At 43.5% G+C, this 22820-nt stretch overlaps 1 pseudogene across 1 annotated transcript in view; it reads left to right on the top strand.

The window, feature by feature from the left end:
• Window positions 1–22820, top strand: part of LOC132671719 (phospholipid hydroperoxide glutathione peroxidase pseudogene) — a 68738-nt pseudogene that overhangs the window by 9355 nt on the left and 36563 nt on the right. Inside the window, exons 2-4 of the transcript XR_013557354.1 lie at window positions 1317–1789; window positions 9922–9991; window positions 21117–21238. The product of XR_013557354.1 is annotated as a phospholipid hydroperoxide glutathione peroxidase pseudogene (transcript). The remainder of the gene's footprint in view (window positions 1–1316; window positions 1790–9921; window positions 9992–21116; window positions 21239–22820) is intronic.

Genomic DNA, 22820 nt, shown 5'->3' with positions numbered 1-22820 from the left:
AGGAGAAGTCAGGATGCCATGTTTCTGGCTTGGGTGGGGTATGGTAGGAGGTACTCATCAGAGTGGGAAAAAGAAGTGTGTTTGGGGACAAAGGGAAGAAGGAATATCTGTTGAGTTGGGGATACCCATGGAGATATCCAACTGGCAAATAGAAAAAGCTTGAGAGAAGACCTGAAAGTGTCTTTTGAATTATTCTCATAGAACACATGGGAGGCCCCTACTAGAGCTGCTGGGGTGAAGCGGGGCCAGCGGCTGGACTGGAGGGGTAGGTGGCAGGGGTGGGTGGCAGGGGTGGGAGCGAGTAGACAGGATGCTGTAGGAATGGGCTGACTGCCCCTTGGAAGCCTCCCTGTGAGGAGAAGGGGGGGGGGGGGCAGCAGCTGTAGCACAAGAAAGGATTGTTTGTTCTCAAAAATGAGATTCATTTTTTTCTTTCTTCTTCTTTTTTTTTTTAAATGCAGAGAAAATACCAACTCTACAAGCTAAGAACATTCAAACAACACAAGTTATAAAAGTAAAACTAACAACTTGTCAGCCTGCTTTGTGACCAGACTTCTGAGCTGGGGGCCTGGCACCTACCCTTTGGCACTTTCTACATCTGGCCCCTTTTGGTTTAAACCTGCTCTTTTGGGGCGCCTGGGTGGCTCAGTCGGTTAAGTGTCCACTCTTGGTTTCAGCTCAGGTCACAATCTCATGGTCGTGAGATCCAGCCCCACCTCAGGCTCTACGGAGTCTGCTTGGGATCTTCTCTCTCACTTTCTCTCTGCCCCTCCCCAACTCGTTTTCTCTCTGTCTCTACACACACACACACACACACGCACGCACGCACGCACGCACACACCCCACACCCCACCTGCTCGTTCACCCAAAATGAAATGCCATAATGCTGGCAGATGCCCTCACTCCCAGTGCTGCCTCCTCTCTTCCACCACAGCCACAATTCTGAAACCCCACACTTCTCAGCCTGTGTATTCTATCCCCAGGTAATACTGAATTGTCATTCACTGCTGGATTCAGTGGGGATTTGTCAGGCTTCATCCTACTTGGTGTCTTCTCAGCAGTTAAAAGTATTGATCTCTTTTCTTTAAAGTGCCTTGTCTCTGGTTCTCTTAACTTCATCTCATCCAGGTTTTAACTCCTGAATCTCTGCAAAGTTCCTTTTATGTGGAGTCATCAACTTTCTCATTACATCTTGGGACATGTATCCTGCTTTCTCTGTTTTTACAGAGTGCAATCTGGCAACCTTGGCTATTCTTCAACCATATTCTGCTAAAAAGCGTGGGTTCAAATCTGGCTGAGTGACTGTCCTTTTTCAGACCCGGTGGATGAAGGCTCCATCCCACACGGCTGCCCCCACTTCAGATACCACCTGCAGATCCGGGCACTCAGGCTACCTTCACTTCTGCCAGCTGACTATAAATCCTGAGGTTCTTGTACCCCTCTCCCCACCCAGTTCAACAACTTGCAGAACTCAGCCCATAGTTACCATGGCAATTTTATTATAAAGGCAGGGGGTGGGTGGAGGGGGTGGTTCAGAGCTTCCCTGCCTCTCTGAGTGTGCTACCCATCCAGCACATCAGGCTTTCTGAGTGTGCTACCTGCCCAGCACATCAGGTTCACCAACCTGGAATCTCTCCTAGACCCTGTCTGAGTTTTTAAAATTGAGACTTCATTATGTAGGCACAATTGATTAAATCACTGGCCACTGGTGTTTGAGCGGTCTCCAGCCCCTTTCCCTTCTCCAGAGCTCACGGGGTGCAACAGAAAGTTCTAGCCCTCCAATCACAAGGTAGGCTCTCCAGTCCTGAAGATATCTAGGGCTCTGCCTTGAGTTATTTCATTAGCTTAAACTATAAAATGTTTATTAAACATCTGTATATATTAAGTTCTCTTCTAAGTGCTGGAGAAATAGCAGTAAACAAAATATACAAAAAAAAGTTTTTGAAGTCCTTTATGAATGTTCTGATGCATTCCTCAGAAGTCTGTAGTGTATGGTTTTCATTAAAGAGTGTTTCTTTAACATTGGTCTTTCTCAACATTGCTTTTGTTGACTTTAGAGTTACAAGGTGATCAGAACTAATGTGAAAAAAAAGGAAAAGCAGATAGGGAGTACTAGAAAGGGAGTAATCAGGGAAAGGACTCCCTGAAAACATGATACTTGAGCAAAGGCTTGGTGAAAATGAGGTTTTGGAGAAAATGACAAGTGCAAAGGCCCTGAGGTGGGAATTTGCCTGGTTTTTAAAGGAATAGCAAAGAGGCCACTATGGCCATATCACAGTGAATAAAGGATAGAATAATATAGAGAGAGCTATTAGGGGTGCCTTGGGTGGTTCAGTTAAGCATCTGACTTCACTCAAGTCAAGAGCTCGTGGTCCATGAGATTGAGCCCCAAGGAAGGCTCTGTGTTGACAGCTCAGAGCCTGCAGCCTGCTTTGGATTCTGTGTCTCCCTCTGTCTCTGCACCTCCCCTGCACACACTCTCTCTCTCTGTTTCTTTCTCTCTCATAAACATTAAAAAAAAAAAAAAAAAAAAAAAAAAGGAAAGAGCTAATTAATGAAAGCCAAATTACATAGAGCTTTGTAGATCTAAGCTCTATGAGAGCTCTAAGCTATGAGAGATTGTAAAGACTCTGACTCTTACTCCTACCATCACTGGAGTCTTTTCTGTGTAGCAGGGGCATGATGTAACTCGTGTGAGCTAATTTAAGTATTTCCCTGGCCACTAGGTAGATAGTCAACAGAAGCAGGGGACTTTCTTCCCTCTGCTCCCAAACCAGTTTCTTCCCTAGCCCATTTTGAAAAGCAATTTCCAACGTTCATGGCAAAAGATCTAGATGGCATCCTGATTCCTCCTTCTTTCCCATGCCTCACATCCAACCAGTTACTACCAGTCAAGGAGACCAGTTAGAAAGTTAATGTGGTCATCCAGATGAGAGAGGATGGTCTCTTGGACCAGGGTGGGAGTGATGGAGGTAGTGACTCTAGATATAGTTTGACGGTAAAGGTAACAAGATTCACTGATGAATTGCATCAGGATGATACCAAGGGTTTGGGCCTGGGCAACTGGAAGTATGGAACCGCCAGCAACTGAGACGAGGCAGACAGTAAGACTTAGAGCAGGTTTTAAGGGGGAAAGATCAGGAATTCAGTTTTGGATGTATTAGGTTTGAGATAGACAAACAGATCCATAGAATAGTGTCACAGACTTTGAGTCTGGAGCTCCCTCTTGTCCAGCAAGAGAGTGGATGCAGAATTGAATATGAGAGAGGCTAGTGTCCAGGAGGAGACAAGAGACCCAAACAAGGGTTTTGTCTCTGTACTTATTGAGCTCTCAAGGTTTTACACATGTGATGAACGTGCAGAAGAAACCAATAAGGTAGTGACCGTTAATTTGTGTATGTAAGAAGCAAAGGGTTTGGGGGGCGAGTGGCAGTAGAAGTTGAGATTAAAGCACAATGATATATTGGTGCCAGATGCCAGATGGACAGTGTTTCTCTGTGGGGGATACAGTCAAGTAGCTGTTATCTCCAAAGTGTCAGATTGCTGGAGCATGCTGCCTTAAGGCTAACAAGGCACCTTTTCATTAGCTAACCTTGGGTGTTTTGGCTCTTAATGGCCTCTAACTGTTGGGGGGTTCTATGCTTTGTCTTATTTAATGACTGGCCTTGGGCGCTTTCACCCTGTGGCGGCTTTCCGCCCAAAGCCTTGTTAACCCATTGGAGCAAGCCTACAGGATTCTTAAACCTATTTCCCACAGAATAGGAAAGAGCATGCAGACACAGACTCCATATATATGGACGCCTGCTTTACAACCAAGGTGTCATTGCAGTAGAGCAGGTTAGATACGTTCTTTTTAACAAATGGTGCTGGATCCATTGGGTAGCTGATGGGAAAAAATGAGCCTTGACCCTCTTTCATACCATGCACAAAAATCAGTTCCATATGGATTATAGGCGTACACAGGAAAGGTAGAACAATAAAACTTCTAAAAGAGTACATGGAAGTAGAGGTCATAAAGATGACCTTAGAGGAGAAATAATATTTCTTAAGATACAAAAATCTCTAACCATAAATGAAATATATTGATAAGTTGAACTTCATTATAGTTAAGAACTTTTATTAATCCAAAGATAACCAATAAGAGTAAAAAGACAGGCCTCAGAGAAGAAGATACTTGCAAAATGCATCTGACAGAGGGCTTTGTGTATACGAAGAACACCTTTATGTAATAAGAAAAGGTCTAACAACACACCCACACCCCCTCCCCCACATGCCTGGATCAAGCACATCAGAAGAGAAGATATCCAAATGGTCAATAAGCAAATGAAAGGGTACCAGCTTTATTCATCACTAGGGAAATGCAGATTAACCAATATATGCCTATCAGAATGGCTACTAAAAAAACCCTGACAATACCAAGTTTTGTATTTGTACCAAGTTTTGGAGGAGCAACTGGAATTCTCATTCTCCACTAGTAAGAGTATAAATTGATAAAAATCACTTTGGCAAACTGTTGGGCAGGATCTACTAAGGCTGAACATACGCATTCTCTGTGACCCAGCGGTTCCCCTCCTAGGCTTATACCCAACAGAAGTGAGGGAAAGAATGTCCATAGTGGCTTCTTTGGTAACAGTACCGAGATGGAAACCACTCGATAGCCATCAGCAGTAGAACAGGTAAGTTGTGGCAAACTCATACAGCTTCTTTAATACCTTGATAAAGAATGGACTGTGCCTCACACAGCAGTCTGGTTATTTTGAGTTAAAAAGCAATCAAATTCAGCAAGACAATTCAGCAGACTCAGGAAAAGCTCTTTACCTCTCTGACAATTGCCTAAAAAGAATTTGGATGGAGGACCTGCTCCAGGAAGAGAGCTGTCACCATAGATAACTACATGGTACCATGAACTAGGTACAGGGAGGAACCTGGCAAGGCCTGTTTGATCCAAGTCCTCTGTGTCCCATTGTTTCTGAGTGGCCTGGCAAACATTTACTCTTTTGTATCTTCCTGGGAATTGCATTCCTTCCCTTTGAAGTTCTAGACCCTACCTCTTGCCCCTTAGCTCAGGACCACATATACACCTCATGTTGCCTGACCGTTTTGGGGATTCCCTGTGCCTACAAAATTAAATTTGAATTTTTCCTGTTAATCTGTCTCATGTCAATTTGATTCTTAGTCCAGCCAGAAGGACCTTGAAGGGGACAGGAAATTCTTGCTCCCAACACTGTGAATGTCCATAAGGTGTTGGTTTTGCTATCTACTCGCTTGTCTGGTTTTAGGTGAGATTCAGAGATTGAAAAATAGCTGCTGTCACCCCTGCCCCCATCCTTCCAGAATCCTCTATGCTGCAGATACATGCCCTTTGCTGTATAGATATTTTAGATAGACTTTCCATTTTAGAGCATTTTAGGTTCACAGAAAAGTTAAACAGGAAGTACAGAGAGTTCCATGTACCCCTTCTCCCCCAAACAGTTTCCCTTATTATTAATACCTTGCCTTCGTTACAGTTGATGAACCAGTAGTAATGCCATACCTAAAGTCCATAATTTACATTAGAGCTTGCTCTTTGTGTTGTATAGTTCCATGGTTTTTGACAAATGTATAATGTCATATATATTATATTTCTGTAAAAGTTCAAAAGAACCACTTTCTGCTTAGAAACAGTTCACCTGTTTCTGGTACTGAGATGTTAAGGCATGGATGTATACAGGGGTTCTCAGAGGGAATTCTATATAATGCAGTGAATAACACTCTCGATGACATCCTGACTGTATGGATAGGAAAAAGCCTCACAGGGCTCTACCATGTAATGTCCCTCAACATAAGCTGATGGTACCCTAGTCCAAGGAAAGAAATTCAAGGGTAACAGAGAGACCCAGTAGGGGAGGCAAAAAAATAAAATACAGGTATATAGCTTTCTGACAGTCTGGCCTATTTCAGAGAAAAATGTACTGCAACTTACATATACTTCAGATAATCCTCCAAAAAAATTTTGATAGAGGGGCGCCTGGGTGGCTCAGTTGGTTAAGCGTCTGACCTCGGCTCAGGTCATGATCTCACAGCTTGTGGGTTCAAGCCCTGCATCGGGCTCTGTGCTGACAGCTCAGAGCCCGGAGCCTGCTTCAGATTCTGTGTCTCCTTCTCTGTCTCTGCCCCTCCCCTGCTGGTGCTCTGTCTCTCTCAGTCCCTCAAAAGTAAATAAACGTTAAAAAAATTTTTGATAGATACTGAGAAGTAACACCAACATTGTGGCTCTGTTTGCTTCTTAGACATTGTCAGATGTATGCCACTTTCTTTCGTTTGAGAAATTAAAAATCTCAGTTTTTAGGCTACTGTTCTGGATGAGGAGAGGTGGGCTTTAAGCATAGTTAATAGTCCACTGACATCTTGCCAGCTTGTGAAGAATGCATTAAGAATAAACACCAGATTTCTGTAGTTTATTACCCCTTTTTGTGCCTTTGTGTGGAACTGTTTGCAGGTATACGTTCCATAAAGTTTGTGGTTTTAATACGTCCAATTAGGCTGTAGTAACTCTGCCTTCCATTTATGTATTAATTTTTTTTTCCTTTCATGTCTTCTGAAAATACCTTGTGATACATTGAGTACACACAAAAGGAACATCATAGAATTTGTTGACAATTTTGTTGAGTATGTTCTCACCAAAACTGCACATTAACCTGAAATAGCCAAAATAACATGTATTAGTTTCCTATTGCTTCTGACAAATCACCACAAACTTAGTGGCTTAAAATAGTGCAAACATAGTTCTGGAGGTCAGAAGCTCAAAATGGATCTCATGGGGCTAAAATCTGAGGTGTCAGCAGGGTTGGAGGATTTAGGACAGAGTCGGTTTCCTTGCTTTTTCCAGCCTCTAGAGGGCACCCTCAGTTCTTGGTTCTAGGCCCCAGCCTGCAACGGTATCACTCCAGCCTCTGCTTCTGTCCTGATACCACCTTGGATTCTTCCGCCTCCCTCTTCACATTTAAGGACCCTTGTGAGTACGTTGGGCCGACACAGACAATTGAGGATAATCTCATTTAAAGTTCCTTAATTTAATCACATCTGGCAAAATCCCTTTTGCCCCATGAGGTAGCATTCATAGATTCTGGAGACTACAATGTGGACATTTTGGGGGACCTTCTGTTCTGCCTACAAGTGTTTTTAGACAATTATCTGTACCTTCCATTGACTTTTATCCTAAATCTTCTCAATTTGTGGTCAGTAGGTAAAATTTTTGGTTATTTATAAACATCTTTTGAGTCATTAGGAAGATTTTATACATCTTTATTTCCCTATATACTTGTGACTAATTTTCCTCAATTAGCTGATCAGTATTGTCTGTCTCAGTACCTAATAGTTTGTCCCTTTAACTGATGACTACTGTCTTTTTTTTAAAAATTTTTTTTTTTTCAACGTTTTTTATTTATTTTTGGGACAGAGAGAGACAGAGCATGAACGGGGGAGGGGCAGAGAGAGAGGGAGACACAGAATCAGAAACAGGCTCCAGGCTCCGAGCCATCAGCCCAGAGCCTGACGCGGGGCTCGAACTCACGGACCGCGAGATCGTGACCTGGCTGAAGTCGGACGCTTAACCGACTGCGCCACCCAGGCGCCCCATGACTACTGTCTTATTAAGGGCTTAGCAAAACTTTAAAACTTAGTCTGCTGAGCCTTACACAGTGATAAATTGTTAAACCTTTTTGGTTTCCGAATTGGGTACAGAAGAGGCAACAGATCTATAAAATGAGATCTTGGGACTGTTTCTTCTTCTGTGAAAAGAAGGATAAGATACTCCCTTCCTCTTTCTCCAGTTCTTACATCCATAGCAGGACTAAATGTGCCTGGAGGGCAATGAAGTATGTTTAGTGATGCAGACTAGCTCAAAATTGACCGCTAGGAATACCCGTCCTAGATCTGGAAACCTGGCCTGCAAAATTTGTCGCCATCAAATCGTACGGCATAGAAGAGCGGATGGCTTTTGGATTGTTGCTGTTTGGTGCTCTGCCAAGTAGTACTGTACAGCAGACACGGTAAGAGCGTCAGCTAATGAACAGTGTCTGTGTCCTCCCCTGAGTGGGATTAAGGTCGGAGACAGCAGGTTTCTAGGCACAAACATCTGTTGTGGGACAAGTCTGTAGGTGCACGCTCCTCCAAGTTTCTAGGGCTACGAGAATGAAGTACTGGGAGTTCTAAGGATCCTCCTGGGAAATGAGGTTCGAGTTACAGTGAGGATAGTCCTCACAGGGGAGCGGCAGCTCAGGAAACATGGGCTCTGCCTGTGGGATTTCTCACTCCGGATCAGAAACCACAGGAGCTGCAATGAGCTTCAGCGTGGAGGAATAGGGGAGAAAGGGAGAGAGAGAGAGAGAGAATATAAAGAACATGACAGTTATTTACGTTTCCTTGACTTCTGGTATCACCAGAGATCTAGAGCTCTTAATGTATTTTTTCTCTTTGGAATGAGGTGATGAGAGCTACCAGGTACTAGACACTGAATGAGGCACTTTATACCCATAATGCCACATTTAATTCTTCACAGCAACCCTATGAGGTCTGCCTTGATATGTCCATTCTAAAGGTGAGGAGGCAGCTCTAAGAGATCAATTAGCTTTCCCAGGATTACAAAATTAATAAGTTATAGAGCAGGAATTCAAACCCAGTCTTTCTGACAAATTTCATGCATTTTAACTAAATCACAACTAACTACACTACAGGTCTTGGATAAATCCAGGTGAAATCTCTCATTTCATTAATACGAGGAATGCCACAGCATAATCTTGATGTCATCGCAGAAATATACACTGTGGAAACTTGGCTTTGCTCTGTCTCCTTGTCGGACCTAGGTTTCTCTATACAGGTTAAATAACGGGCCATCAGTCCTATTTTAAAAAAGGGAAAGCAAGTTGCTTTGAGGACCTGCAGGGGGCATCAGAGGCCCATTGACCCTGGTGCTCCTTTGCCTTTGGCACAGTTCAGAGAGAAGCCAAGGGGCACTGTATCAGCTGTTGGGGGCAAGAATAAAACAAAGAGGATGTGTCTCGCTCTCCTCCCTGCTGTTTTCCTACCACGTTGCTCTTCCTTTTCTTTAAAAATTGTTTTGTTTTTGTGTTGTCTTTTAACTTTCTTCCTGATCCTGTCCACCATAATTACATTGTGCTTCTTACCTAAGTTCCGTATTCTTTGTGACTCTCTTCCCTATGCTTCTATCCCTCCCTTAAGATTATTTCTCTTATTTTTTTTTTAATTTTTTTTTTAACGTTTTATTTATTTTTGAGACAGAGAGAGACAGAGCATGAACGGGGGAGGGGCAGAGAGAGAGGGAGACACAGAATCGGAAGCAGGCTCCAGGCTCTGAGCCATCAGCCCAGAGCCTGACGCGGGGCTCAAACTCACGGACCGCGGGATCGTGACCTGAGCTGAAGTCGGCCGCTTAACCGACTGAGCCACCCAGGCGCCCCTCTCTTATTTTTAAAAACCTTAAATTTGCCTTAAAATATACTCATTTAAAATTGCCTCTGTACATGTAAAGATAACAGCAGCATCAGTATGATAAAATAAATAATTACTGCTGAGAGAAGAGAGGGCCAGTAGGTGCTCACTGACTTTTTAGAGGGAGGGGACACTGAATTAAAATTAAATGGAATTGAAAGTGATAACAATACTTGTACCTTAGTTTGGGGGGAAAAAAGGAAAGTTTCACAGACATGCTTTGAACTGAGATAAATAAAGATTGTGATTTACTGTTTTGGAGAAACTTTTCAAATAACTGTTTCCTGCGATATAACAAAATTTGTGAGCTCAGGGAACCTCACTCATGTACCTAAAAGGTAGTAAACATTAAATTCTATTTAGATTCATAGATTCGTAGACTGTTAAAGCTGAATGAGACCTCAGCATCTAGTCACCTCTCTTCTCTTTCAGAGTGACCGAGAATCTCCTTGAGACCAAGGACAATGTTCCATTGACCTGATAAAGCTCAGCCCACACTCTGGTTAGTAGCAGGTGTTCCGTAAATATTTGTTATCTGAATGAGGACACTGGAGGCCCAGAAAGATTACTGATTCTTATAACATCGTACAGCAAGTCTTTTGTGGAGTGAGGGGTCTCCTGACCCTTGATTATGGTCTAGTTATATAATTTAAAAAACCAATCTAATACCCAAACAGTCGTATAAAGGGGAAATGACAGGGTAGTAATTTATAATAAAATATACCGATTCCAGCATCTGATTGCTCAGGCATAGCTACCTTGGAAGACATATGATGGAATAAGAATCTTGCAAGTACACGTAGAAATCACCGTGATGGCAATAGTACAGTTACTGGCTGATACAGGTATGTTATGTTGGTGACTCAAATTTGTTGTTAGTTAACCTCATTTTACAAAATGTGAACAATTCTTGGAAAGGTTCTAAACAACTGAAGTTTACTTGATTTACATGCCAGTTGCATTCCTGTAAAATTCAGTAATGTTCAAGGTGTGGGAAAACTGCTTTGCATTTAGACATAAAATGGAATTGGGCTCTAGGTTCAGATAGTCATAGACAAAATTTTGACCTACATGAAGGCTGGGAGGATACATAATGTTGTGTAGGACCTGAGGCAGCTCACCGTTGCACTGACCTATGGGTTGTAGAACATCTAACCTTAACCCTGACCCCACCCATGGAGTGCTCCCTGTGCCTGCCAATTCTTGTGACAACCAAAACACACTTGTAAATTCCCCCACTTTTTAGAGGTGACTCATCCTTGTTGAGAATCACTGGTCAAAAGGGTTAGCATTTTTGAGTTACCTCTGATTTTCATTGGGAGAGATAATAAAGTTGACATTTGTTGAGTACTAATTATGTGCCACCCCCCTGTTCTAAACATTCAATCTGTTTTAACTGATTTAATCCTTACAACAACTTTACAGTGTAGGGTCTATTATTATCCCCCATTTACAGATGGAGGAATTGAAACTTATCAAGGTTAGACAACTCATCCATGAAAACATAGCAAGGAAGTAAAGAAATTGGAATTCAAACTTAGGCAGTCTGGTGCCAGAGTCCGTGTGAGTAAACACTGCACCCACACTGCCTTATGGTTGAAGGTAGTCTTCAATCAGTTCCCTCAAAGTACATCATGATTCTCCTAAAATTTATCAGTGTCCTAAACTAAGCCTGCTGCTGGGGAAAGTGATGAAGATCATTTGACTCTCTTTCTTGCTGCCCTGCCCCGCCCCATTTCTCTCTCTCTCTGTCTCTCTGTCTGTCTCTCTCTCTCATGCGCGCGCGCGCGCACACACACACGCACACATACACACACACTGCTTCTTTCCCTCTGGCTCACTGGAAGAAATGATGATATCATGGCTGCTGCAGATCTGTGAGCAATGATATTGAGGACTGGTGAAAATGAGTCAGGGGCCCTTTGTTGGAAAGATCATGAGTATGTGTGTGTGTCATATTTTCACCACTGATGTTGTAACTTGGTTACAGTTGCCTGGTAACTATGCACTGTTGTAAGCACTTTTTAAAAAATTAAAACTGGCTTTGGTAAAAGTCCATACAGATTTTTTCACCTCTTTTACAGTCTGTAGTTCTCACTACTATCACAGATAAACAAAAATCCAGTAGTCCTCTGTGCTTTACCTTTCCCTCACTCTTCCCTTATGTTTGGCATCCACTCATAACATTCTTTTTGCCAAATTTTGCAAAATTTGCAATCATTTGAATCCATGGCATGAAATTGCTTCACAGTAGCTTTGAAATCGCTCCATGTATGTATATGTGTATGTATGTATGTATGTATGTTTATATCTTATTTTTGAGAGAGAGAGAGAGTGAGGGAGGGACACAGAGAGAGGGAGACCGAGGATCCAAAGCAGACTCTGCAAATGAGAGCCCGACGCGGGTCTCAAACTCATGAACCATGAGACCATGACCTGAGCTGAAGCTGGACGATCAACCGACTGAGCCATCCAGGTGCCCCAGACATTGCTCCTTTTAGATATTTATTGGCAAAATTCTATCACTGCTGTCCTTCACTAAACGGTCAACATACAGTGTGACCACTCTGAATTGTATGTGTTAGAACCCGTAGTCTGAGACGTGGACTCGGTAGGATCCTAGTGTATTAGGTCTGAGGGGTCAGTGGAGTCCCACCCCTCAGCTGGAGTGCCTGGCTGCCCCAGAACAATTCCCCGCCATGTACTTGATCTTTGACCTTGGATAAGTTACTCGAAACTCTTCAGTTAGGTAAATAAGGCTTTTTTACATAGTAGCCTCCCAATTAGCAAGCAAATTGACTTCCCTGCATACCATATTTCAGCAGGCAGGCTGAGCTCATGTGGAAATACAGTGAGCTCAACTGAATGACAGATTTTTTTTTAAGTTTATGTATTTACATAATTGCTACACCAGTGTGGGGCTTGAACTCACTACCCCGAGATCAAGAACTGCCGCTCTTATGACTGAGCCAGCCAGGCACCACAGGAATGGCCAAGGCTGAAATATGTGGCAGGATGTCCCAGGAACTGTTACAGGCATTTGGCATGAATTAGTTTCTTTGATCTTCATAACAACCCTAAGAGGTAGGAGCTATTACTGTCCCCTTTTTATGAGTGGGCCTACTGAGGGACAGAGAAGGAAAGTAACTTGCCCAGTTCCACAGCTAGTCAACCACAGAGGTGAGGGATAGTCCCAGGCAGCCTTCCTGCATGCTCCACACTCCTCTGAGGATGAGATGGGTTTCTGACAATCACATTTTGCTGACCTCTCCGAGGCAGGCCTAACACGTTGGCCATACTTGCAACACTGGCTTATTGTGGCACGAAATTTTTGTAGTGTTGGGAGCAAGAAATTCCTGTCCCCTTCTAGGTCCTTCTCGATGGACTAAGAATCAAATTGACATGATACAGATTAACAGAAAAAAAAAAAAATCAAATTTAATCTTGTAGGTATAGGAAATCCACACAGACATGGAAATTCTAAAAACAGGCAAAAGGAGATACATATATTGTCCAGAGTTAAGGAGCTGGAGGTAGGGTCTTGAACTTCAAAGGGAAGGAATGCAATTCCCAGGAAGGTAAAAAAGAGTAAACATTGGGGTGCCTGGGTGGCTCAGTTGGTTGAGCATCTGACTTCGGCTCAGGTCATGATCTCACGGTTTGTGAGTTCGAGCCCCGTGTCGGGCTCTTTACTGACAGTTCAGAGCCTGGAGCTTGCTTCGGATTCTGTGTCTCCCTCTCTGTCTGTCCCTCCCCTGCTTGCCCTCTGTCTCTCTCTCTCTCTCTCTCTCTCTCTCTCTCAAAAATAAATAAACATTAAAAAAAAAAAAAAGAAAAGAGTAGATGTTTGCTGGGCCACTCAGAAACAATGGGACACAGAAGACTTGGATCAGACAGGCCTTGCCAGGTTCCTCCCTGTACCTAGTTCGTGGTACGGTGTAGTTATCTATGGTGACAGCTCTCTTCCTGGAGCAGGTCCTCCGTCCAAATTCTTTTCAGACAGTTGTGGGGGAGGTGAAGAGCTTTTCCTGAGCCTGCTGGGTTTTGATTGCTTTTTAACTCCAAATAACCTTTGTGCCAAAGTGGCTCATTTTGGGGCGGCCTGCCTTGGCCCTACAGTATCACGACAGCATAATGCTATAAGCCCAGAGGAATTTCATATTACCTTTAATGACCTGAATTAGACCTAAGAAAACTGCTAGCCAGCATGATACTTAACTCCAGTGCCCAAAAAAGTGGTTACTTGTAATTCTCAGTTTGCTTTTGAATTTATGTGCATCCAAACCTCCACTCTCAGCTTTGCATTAAATGACTGTAGTCATTGCCTCCATTTTCATCTTCCTCTCAAATAATGGCTCTGGACCCAGAGCTGATAGCCCTCTTTGAGTTCAGACAACTGAGAGGGTGTTCTGGAAAATGGGGACACTTCTTCAGGGCATGAGGCTGTCCTGGGTGTCCCTGATGGCCCTCTGTCAGGGGGATAGGGTCTGTGAATTGTGTTTCTAGCAATGGTGGTACACTTGTGTTGACCCATCCCTGGCAGAACCCTCCCTACCCCCACCGGCCCCTTGTTGGGGGCGGGGGGGTAGGATCTGTGAGTCCCCTGACCTAAGTGGGCAGAATGTGTGGCTGTGAAGGAGAGTAAAGCAGTCAGCTGTAAGGAGGAATTGGGGCTGATTGGCACCAAACACGGAACTTTCTCCATGAATCTGTGAGTGGGGCATCTCTATCCTAGTAGCTGGGTCTCTCCTATGGCACTTCGTCAGTTTTTTGCTTACTTAGCAGTTAGCTGTCAAATTAGAAATCCCTCCTGTTTTAGTTTTTAAAGCCTTGATATGGTCTAACTTCAGTTGGCAAAAACAAACAAAACCCCCATGCAAACAATGTAGGAGGATCTTTCTGTCTTTAACCTGATGCAATCAGATACAGCAGTCGAGTGTGGGTCCCTGGAGTCAGATTGCCTGAGTGAATCCTGGCTCTGCTACTTACCAGTTGTGCAGTCTTCTTTACTTCATCTGTAAAATAGGAATAATAATAAGTGATGTGTGAGCATTAAGAGTACCTCATTGTCAGACCTCAGTACCTACCATCATGATCCACAGGTAGTTCAGTATTGTGTGTAACTAAAGTGACATCAGAGACATATGATGAAGAGTGGCAGTTAAAAAGTTAATTGTGTCATTTTGGATCTCTCTTTTCCTCTTTGCTTCTTGCACTGCTGTGTGACAGCTCTCTTCTGGCATGTGTCAAATGGCCTTTTCCTGTGATTAATGTTTCAAATTTATAACTGGTCAAAGAGGTACAAAAAAGAGGGGGAGGGCAGCGGTACTTAGTCTAACCACACCCACGTGAAAGCAGATACTGGGCTGTTCCCATGGCGATGTAGAGTATTTTGTCAAACACTTGGCCCAGGGAACGGGGGATGAATCATCCTCTTGGCTGGGTGGGGAGAGGGCAACTGCTGTCAACTGAAACTGTCAGACCAATAGTTGGGTTGGGAGACTCCCCTGGTTCCTGCAATAAATCAGAGAGACATCTCGGGTCTGCGGTTTGGTTGTACTTGGTTCATTTGTCATGTGGACATTTTTTTCTGATTTCCTTCCTCTGGATACAAGGAGCTATGGATACCCCTTTGCATATCTATCTATCTATCTATCTATCTATCTCTATATATCAAGAAACCGCAAACTTAGTTCTTGTAAAAATAAGGTCTGTCTTCCTGTATGTCTTGACACAACTAAAGCTAGCAAAAGGGTTTTTATGAGCTGCTTCTCCTGTTCCCTGTTTCCACATACTCATTGTCCATAAGTAAGGTTTGCTGAAGGATATTATGCAGCATTTTCTTTTTAGCAAGAGTTAAACACACAGGGGTATATTTTTCAGATAGAAGTGTTCGGATAACTATAGGCATCATAATTTCAGGATGGAAAATCTGAACCAGATATGACTTCTCTGGACTTTACCAGCTGGTTGAAGTCAGTAATTCTGCATCAAGCAAGCTGAGAAGCACAATTACATGCTGATAGAATGTGCCATAGCCTCAAGTGGTTAGCCTGGATTACTACTGCTCAGTCATCACTGACTACCCACAGCACACTGGGCAGGAGCAGAATTAGACACCTGGGAATCACATGCTAATGAAAGTCACCTACCCTTGCAATCATTTATTGAGTTGCTGTCATGCCCATGCTATCATGCCTATGCTAGGCTATAAACAGGGATACAAACCCTCTAAAACACAACTCTTGTTTTCTAAGAGTTTCTGATATAGATGAGGGAAAACAAAAAGCAGGAAAAACTAACAGGCAATAACATGAGGCAGCAGCAATGGGCAGTACATGTGTGGAGAAGAGAGAAATCCTGAGGGGCTGTGGTGAAGGAAGATGGGATTTGACTTGAGCCTTGAAGGATGGGTGGAGAAGGGGAGAGAACATTCAGGAAGGGGAGAAGACAAGAGCAACAGTGCAGAGGTCGGGTCTCAGCACTGGAATTTGGTCCATGTAGGGATGTTAGGACAGGCCAAGGAGGTCAGAAACTGGGGAAGAGATCAGGCATTGGTGTGGGGTGCTATTAGTATATGGTGGGGGGTCATTAGCACAGAGCCTGAAAACTGTGGAGCCAAAAACAAAAAAACAAAAAAACAAAAAAACAGGAGAACCATGTAAAATACAAAGGGTGCTATTTAAAAATGTGAGTTACGGCCCTGCCAAGGAAGGAAATGATGAGAGAGATACAGAATTCGGTCAACCCAAATCATGCAATAGTATAAAAGTTTACAGTGTGATTCCATGTTGTGAGCAGGATCTGATGAATTGGCATCATGATACCATCAAGAATGTGACTTGAGACCCAAATGGAAGGTCTTAATCAGAAAAAGAATTAAAAAGAGAATTATAATATACTAAATCTTCAAAGTCAGTATTTAAATATTTAATAGCATTAAATTAATTTGTGAAGGCACTTCGAAAAGTGATTGTTGAATTGCACTTGGTTAATAACTAGATTTACACTGGAAATACTGGATTTTTTAATTTAACTTAAAAAAATTTTTTTTAATGTTCATTTATTTTTGAGAGAGAGATGGAGAGAGTGTGAGCCAGGGAGGGGCATAGAGAGGGAGACACAGAATCTGAAGCAGGCTCCAGGCTCTGAGCTGTCAGCACAGAGCCCGATGTGGGGCTTGAACCCATGAACTGTGAGATCATGACCTGAACCGAAGTCAGACACCTAACTGATTGAGCCACCCAGGTACCCTTTAAATTGAACTTTAATAAAAGAAGTATTAATCTTAAAAATCAAAGCATCTGCAAATAGCATTTTTTCCGTGCATGACTGCTGATTTGGAGGAACCAGCAACTTCCTGTTGGCCTGAGCACAGCATGGAGGCAAGGGGGCTGTCCACACGCCAGGCCCAAGGTGGTTCATGAAGGCATGTGGGGAGCACCATGGAGAGGTCTGTCGACTGTTGGGATTGAGGTCTGGGGGGAGACTTCGGTTCCCAAGGCATGGAGAGGAAAAAGAAACACTGACAGCGTAGGACCCAGGGAAGGAAATGGAGTCACATAAGGTTCTCTCTCAGAAGGTAAACAAGGACAGGGAAAATGAGAACTTTCAGGGAAGAACATGCAGAAATGTTTTTGCTTTGCATCGAATGAAAGCTTATAGTGACCAGGAATAAAACAGGTATTGGTCTCTGTGATACTGGAAATTAATTATCGTTAGTCTGGACCTTTAAGTAGAATTCAGTATGTGTTGAGAGTAGGCCAAATTTCAAAGTCCCATGAGAAAGGAGGGCTTTGAAAAATAATGGACACTTAGGCCCTACCACAGAACAATCGAATCAGCATCTCTGGGGGCAGGGGCCGGGCATCAGTGTTTTTTTGTTTTCTCGGGAAGTCTTTTTAACTCTCCGGGCATCTGTTTCCTACTGTAAAATAAGACTGGAATAGATGATCTCAAGGCTCCAACTAGCTCCAACATTCTGTGATTCGTGGAGGAGAAACTGCCGGGCCATTCATTATTAGTTCAGATACTGACCTGCCCGCCACCGCAGTTCAGTGGCCCACTCAGTCCGGAGGAATTTCACACAGGAAAGAAGATGCTAGCAGTCACTCCAGAGAGTCAGGCAGGGACTTTTATAGTTGGTCAGGGAAACAAATGAGAAAACAAATAGCAACAACAAAAGCAGGCTCACTTCCCTTGGGTTGTCTGTGTACTTGTTCCTAAAATGAACGTGAACAGGCAGAGAGTGACAACTCTCAAGTGGAGGCTTGGGTGTTGTAGATCTTACCGTTCTGGAGGTCAGAAGTCGGATGTAGTCTCACAAGTCTTCTCCAATGCCAGGGCAATTTCTCTGCTTTTAAGGACTAACGTGATAAGATTGGGCCCACCCAGACAATCCAGGATAATCTCCCCAATTTGAGGCCCTTAATCCCATCTGCAAAGTCTCTTGCCACATAGGATTCACAGGTTCCAAGGATTAGGGTGAGAACCTGGGGGCACAGGGGAGAAAGGGATTACTCTGCCTACCCTGTGCCTCCAGGTAGTTTTTTGTTGTTGTTGTTGTTTTTTAAATTTTTTTTTTAACGTTTTTATTTATTTTTAAGACAGAGAGAGACAGAGCATGAATGGGGGAGGGTCAGAGAGAGGGAGACACAGAATCTGAAACAGGCTCCAGGCTCCGAGCTGTCAGCACAGAGCCCGACGCAGGGCTCGAACTCACGGACCGCAAGATCGTGACCTGAGCCGAAGTCGGCCGCTTAACCGACTGAGCCACCCAGGCGCCCCTGTTGTTGTTTTTTAAAGGTAAGAAGCTGAACTGGGTCATCTGGGTGGCTCTGGTCGGTTGAGTGTCAGTCAGACTGTTGATCTTGGCTCAGGTCATTATCTCATGGTTTGTGGGTTCGAGCCCCACATTGAGCTCTGTGCTCATAGCGTGGAGCCTGCTTGGGATTCTCTCTCCCTCTCTCTCTGCTCTCCCCCACTCTCTCACTCTGTCTTTTTCTGTCTCTTTCTCTGTCTCAAAAAAAAAAGCTTAAAAAAAAAAGATAAGAAGCCGAAGTGGGAGCTTGTGGTGCAAAGTGGTGCTTTGGTTTCTCTTCAGAGTCACTAAATACTGATCCTGGACAGGATGAGAATATTTATCTAATATAAACTATTACCACCACCACCACCACCACCACCCCCCACAGTAGGTAGAGGGGAGTCCTGGAACTGAGGATGTAGGATCTTGCCTTTCTTTTATTTCAGGGATGAGAAAAGAGCATGTTTAATTCTATTAGTATTTGTTCTCTGAGAGCCCTCAGCAGCGGTGACAACACCCTCCCTTCTGGGCCAGAACTTTTCATCCCTGTCCCATGGAATTCTCTGCTTTTCTAGGGATACTTTAGAAAGTCTGGCTCTGTTGGTCATGTTTAATTTGCTCCCAGCTTGTCTTCAGCACTAACGAACATCAGGGAATGGAAATTGGGCAAAGAAATGAAGGAAGACAGAAAACAAAACAAAAAAAGAATTTGTTTTTCAGATCCTCTATGTCCTTAGGGTCTGAACTCCAAGTTAGATGGCTTTGAACTCTTAGTATAGGAATGACGAAGATGAATTCATTTAGTAGGTGTTTATTGGGTGCCCACTCTGTGCCAGGCACCAGCTGTCCAGAGATCTCTGGGAGGAAGAGGCAGGCTGCTGTTTATTCAAAAACCATCATCAGGCCAACTCCAAGTTCTTGTGAAAGGGCTGGGCCTGTTGATTTGGAGCTGGTGCCCCGCCCACAATTGTTTAATGATAGACAGGAACCTGAGCCTCCCGGAGCTCTGTACCTTTAGTCAATTAATTATTCAAAAGATTGTTTCCACTGTATAGCAGGAGGAAAAAGATGCTTTCCCTTGACTTTCTTTTAGCTTTCTTGGGGATTTTTCTGGCATGCTGTGGCAGAGAAAGGAAACAGATTTTGTTTTAAAGAAGGTGGAAGTGTTGTATTTCAATGCGTTCTACTCTTGTGGTGGATTCTGATAAGCAGAATTTGGGAAATGTTTCTGGAAAAAAATGATTTTTCCTAATGTCCCATTAAAATGTTGTGAATGACTTTTCTCCATGTTAGTATAACAGCATCTCTGATTGGAGTGGTGTTCCTCCGCAGAGGGAAACATTCCAGTTCTGGGTATTGCTGTGTGCCAGAATGGAAAACAGATGAGAGACAGAATCCTGCCACTATTTGGATGTCTTGTTTTGTGGGTCACTGAACCTCTCTAAGTTTTGATTTCTATAATGCGATAACATCCACTTGTCTCAGCCAGAGTTCTTAGTGTCTAACAACAAACCAACTACACATTTACTTGTACACTTAAGCAGAAAAAGAATTTGCTAGAAAGGTATTGGAGAGCTAACCTCATCTCAAGAAAGGAAAATACATATGAACAAGGCAGGTCAGGCAGCTGCTGGGACCAAAGTGGAAGCACAGCCAGAGTCACACAGCTGGTCCCATGGACTGGGAGTAACAGTGTCCGGTGGTTGGGTGCTGGCCGCTAGTTGGCGCCACTAGCTGCTGGAACTCAGCGCTGCTCCTGCCTGCTGATACAGTGGATTCTCTACAGTCTGTTTCTGGTTTCTCATTCAGTGGGGTAAGGTGTGTCTGCTTCCAGAACTTAGGTTATCTACTGTTCCCTAGGGGTGAAGGAGTCAGGGGAAGTCTGTGTAGTATTTCAGCTGCTATAGTGAGAGGTGGGTTCTTCCATCCACCAAAACTCTTTTTAAGACTGGGAAATGGGAAATTTCCAAACATGAGAAGGGGGCTCAGATGCCAGGTGGCCAAACAAAAGCAACCGCTTGAGTCCATGCCTTCGGTGGTCCAACTTCCACCTAAGTCCTTTTTCCTGTATTTACCCTTTTGAAGGAATAAGTTCCTCCCACACAACCTAATGCAACCATACTTTCTATAATTTTAAATGATCTCACTCCTACCCCAGGGAGGACTGGAAGTTACCCCAAGATCTCCGGGATCTAGCCTGCCTGTTCCCAGCCTCATTACGTGGCCGCATCCCTCTTTCCTGTTGATATTCGGGACTGATCATCACAAACAACACTGGACCAAGCATAAAGCCAGTTTCCCTGGCAGCGCAGGAGACTGGCCTTAGAATGGGCTCTTTTAGGGCATCTGAGATCTGCCCTCATTAGAGGCTCAGAGACAAGGAGTGTTGTTTGTGGGTGGAGTGGGTGATGAACTGGCTTCCCTTGCTGTGCCTCCCTCCAGGTGCAGGTCGTCAGGGACGCTGAAAGCATTTCAAGGGACAAGGAGGGAGTGGCTGATAAGACTCAGTGAGGTTTTGAGTGTTCTGAGTCAGCCAAATGCTGGCTTGTTTCCCAGTTCCAGTACTCGGGGTTAAATTCTTTCTCCTCAGTACCCTAAATTTCACACAAAAGATCCTGCGAGGGTGTGGATTTAACAGTTAATTTGGTGACCCACAGAATCAAACTTTTGAGGGTGTGTGTGTGTGTGTGTGTGTGAGAGAGAGAGAGAGAGAGAGAGAGAGAATATACATAAGAGAGCTTTATTTTTTTAAGTTATATAAAGTCTTGGATTTCAGTGCATGTTGTAGGGGTAAAAGGTAAGAATTTGTCTTTGTTCTGTGCAGGGACATTAGAAGAAACCACTGCATTCCACAGTCTTGAATTCCGTATACTGTTCCTATTGGTCTGTGGCTCTTTGTCCCTCAGATCTTCCCTTCAGGGGGTTCCCGATTCCATGTGACCATAGGTAAGAATTTAATTAGCGATTCTTTATAAGTCCCTGCCTCTCTGGGTTACTAGCTTCTGACTCAAGTTCTGGGTCAGTCTGTCTGATAGTCTGGCCCAGGGCCTCTTGCTAACTTCCAGTTGTAAGGGGGTCTTGGAAAGTGAGTACCTGGCTTTCCAGTCTTTGTAGAGGGAGACAGAGTGCCTGCAGTGAGAGACTCACAGGACAGGGAATTCCTTAAATGTGTACAGGAGGCCGGATGTTGGGCAGGGTAAAACCCATCGAGGGTCCAGTGCACTTCCTTAGGAGGCTGTTAGGGACATTTTTTATTTATTTAAAAATTTTTTTTAACATTGATTTATTTTTGAGAGAGACAGAGAGACAGAGCATGAGCAGGGGAGGGGCAGACAGAGAGGGAGACACAGAATCCAAAGCAGGCTCCAGGCTCAGAGCTGTCAGCACAGAACCCAACACGGGGCTCAAACTCACGAACCGTGAAACCATGACCTGAGCCAGAGTCAGATGGTTAACCAACTGAGCCACTCAGGGATCTGGTTGTTAGGGACATTTAAAAAGATGATATGTATGTAAAGCATCTCACATAGTACCTGCTACATATTATTACATCCCAATCAATGGTATTTCCTACATCTTCCTGGTTAATAAAATTGCCAGGTCTGAGCCATGAAAGGACGAGACTGCAAATACATAGTTAAACGCAAGCATTGAAATTTGACATAGGATTTAGATAAAAGATTTAATAGGCAGGCTAGGAAAAGTTATATTAATTCATTATCTTCTGATACTTAGAAATTTTTATTTTTGGTGTAAGTATTAACTTTTTAATTGAGAAAAAGTGTTACTATTCAGCTTATTTTCTAAAAAGTTCTTTAATAAAACCAGCTTACCTGTTTTTATCTGGTTCTTATTATAAAGAGGAAATTAAAAAAATTGGGGGTGCCTGTGTGGCTCAGTCAGTTAAGCATCTGACTTTGGCTCAGGTTATAATCTCATGGTTTCTGGGTTTGAGCCCAGCGTTGGGCTCTGTGCTGACAGCTCAGAGCCTGGAGACTGCTTCGGATTCTGTGTCCCCCCCCCCCCCCCGACCCTCCCCCGTTCATGCTCTGTCTCTCTTAAAAATAAGTAAACATTAAAATTTTTTTTTTAATTTGAATTCATCTTCATCCATAAAAAGTTGTTCAGCTTGGCATCTGTGCCCTACTGGGATGATTTCTCATTGGACAGGAGCTTGCTCCTGCTTGCTATCCCATTTGGGTGTCTGAGTCAGTTCCACATGCTTGGTTTTAAGTTTATGAACATGTAAAAAAGGATCAGCATAAATGAGAAAGTACTGTTTTGATTCCTAAGCCCAATCTGAAATCCGAATGAACTTGGTCATGAATTTTTCTGGTCACAAGCTGCATTGAAATTAGAGGCCCCAGAGGCATATTTCTTAGCTTGGAAATATTATCTTTATCTGTTGGCTTCCATAAGCAACAAAAGAATGTTGCCTCTCAAGATTCGCTCTACATGACTTGTGATTCCTTTGCATGTATCTGGTAATTCATTCATCAAACGTATATTGAGTTCCTAGTACATGTTG

This window comes from Panthera onca, chromosome C1 (genome assembly GCF_046562875.1).
Source record: "Panthera onca isolate mPanOnc1 chromosome C1, mPanOnc1 haplotype 2, whole genome shotgun sequence".
In the NCBI taxonomy this organism is placed as follows: Eukaryota; Metazoa; Chordata; class Mammalia; order Carnivora; family Felidae; genus Panthera; species Panthera onca.
This window is presented reverse-complemented; position numbering and strand designations above follow the sequence as displayed.